This window comes from Nerophis lumbriciformis, linkage group LG29 (assembly GCF_033978685.3).
Source record: "Nerophis lumbriciformis linkage group LG29, RoL_Nlum_v2.1, whole genome shotgun sequence".
Lineage (NCBI taxonomy): Eukaryota > Metazoa > Chordata > Actinopteri > Syngnathiformes > Syngnathidae > Nerophis > Nerophis lumbriciformis.
Window position 1 is genome coordinate 4,534,213 of NC_084576.2, and position 5,540 is coordinate 4,539,752.

A 5,540-nucleotide genomic window follows, 5' to 3' on the forward strand; every position below is an offset into this window, starting at 1 on the left:
TCCTTTATATGACAGGAGCACTGCTGTTTTTAGGGACCTACCGCAAAAACACCAGTCAAAGATCCTTTATATGACAGGAGCACTGCTGTTTTTAGGGACCTACTGTAAAAACACCAGTCGAAGATCCTTTATATGACAGGAGCACTGCTGTTTTTAGGGAGCTACTGCAAAAACACCAGTCAAAGATCCTTTATATGACAGGAGCACTGCTGTTTTTAGGGACCTACTGCAAAAACACCAGTCAAAGATCATTTATATGACAGGAGCACTGCTGTTTTTAGGGACCTACTGTAAAAACACCAGTCAAAGATCCTTTATATGACAAGAGCATTGCTGTTTTTAGGGACCAAATGCAAAAACACCAGTCAAAGATCCATTATATGACAGGAGCACTGCTGTTTTTAGGGACCAAATGCAAAAACACCAGTCAAAGATCCTTTATATGACAGGAGCTCTGCTGTTTTTAGGGACCTCCTGCAAAAACACCAGTCAAAGATCCTTTATATGACAGGAGCTCTGCTGTTTTTATGGAACTATTGCAAAAACACCAGTCAAAGATCCTTTATATGACAGGAGCACTGCTGTTTTTAGGGACCTACTGCAAAAACACCAGTCAAAGATCCTTTATATGACAGGAGCACTGCTGTTTTTAGGGACCTACTGCAAAAACACCAGTCAAAGATCCTTTATATGACAGGAGCACTGCTGTTTTTAGGGACCTACTGCAAAAACACCAGTCAAAGCTCCTTTATATGACAGGAGCACTGCTGTTTTTAGGGACCTACTGTAAAAACACCAGTCAAAGATCCTTTATATGACAGGAGCTCTACTGTTTTTAGGGACCTCCTGCAAAAACACCAGTCAAAGATCCTTTATAAGACAGGAGCACTGCTGTTTTTAGGGACCTACTGCAAAAACACCAGTCAAAGATCCTTTATATGACAGGAGCACTGCTGTTTTTAGGGACCTACTGCAAAAACACCAGTCAAAGATCCTTTATATGACAGGAGCACTGCTGTTTTTAGGGACCTACTGCAAAAACACCAGTCAAAGATCCTTTATATGACAGGAGCACTGCTGTTTTTAGGGACCTACTGCAAAAACACCAGTCAAATATCCTTTATATGACAGAAGCACTGCTGTTTTTAGGGACCTACTGCAAAAACACCAGTCAAAGATCCTTTATATGACAGGAGCACTGCTGTTTTTAGTGACCTACTGCAAAAACACCAGTCAAAGATCCTTTATATGACAGGAGCACTGCTGTTTTTAGGGACCTACTGCAAAAACACCAGTCAAAGATCCTTTATATGACAGGAGCACTTCTGTTTTTAGGGACCTACTGCAAAAACACACCAGTCAAAGGATCCTTTATATGACAGGAGCTCTACTGTTTTTAGGGACCTACTGCAAAAACACACTAGTCAAAGATTCTTTATAAGACAGGAGCACTGCTGTTTTTAGGGACCTAATGCAAAAACACCAGCCAAAGATCCTTTATATGACAGGAGCACTCCTGTTTTTAGGGACCTACTGCAAAAACACCAGTCAAAGATCCTTTATATGAGAGGAGCACTTTTGTTTTTAGGGACCTACTGCAAAAACAACAGTCAAAGATCCTTTATGAGACAGGAGCACTGCTGTTTTTAGGGACCTACTGCAAAAACACCAGTCAAAGATCCTTTATATGACAGGAGCACTTCTGTTTTTAGGGACCTACTGCAAAAACACACCAGTCAAAGATCCTTTATATGACAGGAGCTCTACTGTTTTTAGGGACCTCCTGCAAAAACACCAGTCAAAGATCCTTTATATGACAGGAGCACTGCTGTTTTTAGGGACCTACTGCAAAAACACCAGTCAAAGATCCTTTATATAACAGGAGCACTGCTGTTTTTATGGACCTATTGCAAAAACACCAGTCAAAGATCCTTTATATAACAGGAGCACTGCTGTTTTTAGGGACCTACTGCAAAAACACAAGTCAAAGCTCCTTTATATGACAGGAGCACTGCTGTTTTTAGGGACCTACTGCAAAAACACCAGTCAAATATCCTTTATATGACAGGAGCACTGCTGTTTTTAGGGACCTACTGCAAAAACACAAGTCAAATATCTTTTATATGACAGGAGCACTGCTGTTTTTAGGGACCTACTGCAAAAACACCAGTCAAAGATCCTTTATATGACAGGAGCACTGCTGTTTTTAGGGACCTACTGCAAAAACACCAGTCAAAGATCCTTTATATGACAGGAGCACTGCTGTTTTTAGGGACCTACTGTAAAAACACCAGTCAAAGATCCTTTATATGACAAGAGCATTGCTGTTTTTAGGGACCAAATGCAAAAACACCAGTCAAAGATCCATTATATGACAGGAGCACTGCTGTTTTTAGGAACCAAATGCAAAAACACCAGTCAAAGATCCTTTATATGACAGGAGCTCTGCTGTTTTTAGGGACCTCCTGCAAAAACACCAGTCAAAGATCCTTTATATGACAGGAGCTCTGCTGTTTTTAGGGACCTCCTGCAAAAACACCAGTCAAAGATCCTTTATATGACAGGAGCAGTGCTGTTTTTAGGGACCTACTGCAAAAACACCAGTCAAAGATCCTTTATATGACAGGAGCACTGCTGTTTTTAGGGACCTACTGCAAAAACACCAGTCAAAGATCCTTTATATGACAGGAGCACTGCTGTTTTTAGGGACCTACTGCAAAAACACACTAGTCAAAGATTCTTTATAAGACAGGAGCACTGCTGTTTTTAGGGACCTAATGCAAAAACACCAGCCAAAGATCCTTTATATGACAGGAGCACTGCTGTTTTTAGGGACCTACTGCAAAAACACCAGTCAAAGATCCTTTATATGAGAGGACCACTTCTGTTTTTAGGGACCTACTGCAAAAACACACCAGTCAAAGATCCTTTTTATGACAGGAGTACTGCTGTTTTTAGGGACCTACTGCAAAAACACCAGTCAAAGATCCTTTATATGACAGGAGCACTTCTGTTTTTAGGGACCTACTGCAAAAACACACCAGTCAAAGGATCCTTTATATAACAGGAGCTCTACTGTTTTTAGGGACCTCCTGCAAAAACACCAGTCAAAAATCCTTTATAAGACATTAGCACTGCTGTTTTTAGGGACCTACTGCAAAAACACCAGTCAAAGATCCTTTTTATGACGGAGCACTGCTGTTTTTAGGGACCTACTGCAAAAACACACCAGTCAAAGATCCTTTTTATGACAGGAGTACTGCTGTTTTTAGGGACCTACTGCAAAAACACCAGTCAAAGATGCTTTATATGACAGGAGCACTGCTGTTTTTAGGGAGCTACTGCAAAAACACCAGTCAAAGATCCTTTATATGACAGGAGCACTGCTGTTTTTAGGGACCTACTGTAAAAACACCAGTCGAAGATCCTTTATATGACAGGAGCACTGCTGTTTTTAGGGACCTACTGCAAAAACACACTAGTCAAAGATCCTTTTTATGACAGGAGTACTGCTGTTTTTAGGGACCTACTGCAAAAATTCCAGTCAAAGATCCTTTATATGACAGGAGCACTGCTGTTTTTAGGGACCTACTGTAAAAACACCAGTCGAAGATCCTTTATATGACAGGAGCACTGCTGTTTTTAGGGAGCTACTGCAAAAACACCAGTCAAAGATCCTTTATATGACAGGAGCACTTCTGTTTTTAGGGACCTACTGCAAAAACACCAGTCAAAGATCCTTTATATGACAGGAGCACTGCTATTTTTAGGGACCTACTGCAAAAACACCAGTCAAAGATCCTTTATATGACAGGAGCACTGCTGTTTTTAGGGACCTACTGCAAAAACACCAGTCAAAGATCCTTTATATGACAGGAGCACTGCTGTTTTTAGGGACCTACTGCAAAAACACACCAGTCAAAGGATCCTTTATATGACAGGAGCTCTACTGTTTTAGGGACCTCCTGCAAAAACACCAGTCAAAGATCTTTTATAAGACAGGAGCACTGCTGTTTTTAGGGACCTACTGCAAAAACACCAGTCAAAGATCCTTTATATGACAGGAGCACTGCTATTTTTAGGGACCTACTGCAAAACACCAGTCAAAGATCCTTTATATGACAGGAGCACTGCTGTTTTTAGGGACCTACTGCAAAAACACCAGTCAAAGATCCTTTATATGACAGGAGCACTGCTGTTTTTAGGGACCTACTGCAAAATCACCAGTCAAAGATCCTTTATATGACAGGAGCACTGCTGTTTTTAGGGACCACCCTAACTAACATATTTTCTGGGGGAAACACTGAATATACAATCCATCCATCCATTTTCTACCGCTTGTCCCTAACCTTAACTCTAACCTAAGTAATAAATATAAATCATTTTAAGTGCTTACAATGAGGTCTGTCGCACCGCTCTCTACCTGGCTGTTATCTACTGCCCCCCCTGGACCCTATTTGGATTTTATGAGTGAATTTTCAGAGTTTGTCGCTGATCTAGTGACACACGCTGATAATATAATTATAACGGGGTATTTTAATATCCATATGAATACCCCGTCAGACCCTCCGTGCGTTGCGCTCCAGCTGTGGTCTTACACAAATGATAAATGAACCCACGCATCGCAACGGTAATATGATAGACCTAGTCCTTGTCCGGGGTGTCACCACCTCCCGTACACTAAAGTAATGTCCGATCATTATCTTATTAAATTTGAAGTTGTGACTCAGTGTCAACAAGCTACTATGACTACTGCTTTAGCAGCTGCAACATTAATGCTGTCACAACTATGACTCTTGCTGGCCTACTGCCTTCGGTATTCCCATTCCCAAATTATGTGGGCTCTATCGATAGCCTCACTAACAACTTTAACGATGCCCTGCACGTTGATAGTATAGCACCGCTAAAGCTAAAAAAGGCCCCTAAAATGTGTACCCCCTGGTTTACAGGAGAAACCAGAGCTCTTAAACTATCATGTAGAAAGCTGGATCGCAAATGGCGTTCGACTAAACTTGAGGTTTTCCATCAAGCATGGAGTGATAGTTTATCAATCAATCAATCAATCAATCAATCTTTATTTATATAGCCCTAAATCACAAGTGTCTCAAAGGGCTGCACAAGCCACAACGACATCCTCGGTACAAAGCCCACATACGGGCAAGGAAAAACTCACCCCAGTGGGACGTCGATGTGAATGACTATGAGAAACCTTGGAGAGGACCGCATATGTGGGTAACCCCCCCCCCCCTCTAGGGGAGACCGAAAGCAATGGATGTCAAGTGGGTCTGACATAATATTGTGAGAGTCCAGTCCATAGTGGATCCAACATAATAGTAAGAGTCCAGTCCATAGTGGGGCCAGCAGGACACCATCCCGAGCGGAGACGGGTCAGCAGCGCAGAGATGTTCCCTGCCGATGCACAGGCGAGCGGTCCACCCCGGGTCCCGACTCTGGACAGCCAGCACTTCATCCATGGCCACCGGACCTGTGCCCCCCCCCCCCCCCCCCCCCCTCAAGGAAAAGGGGAGCAGAGGAGAAAA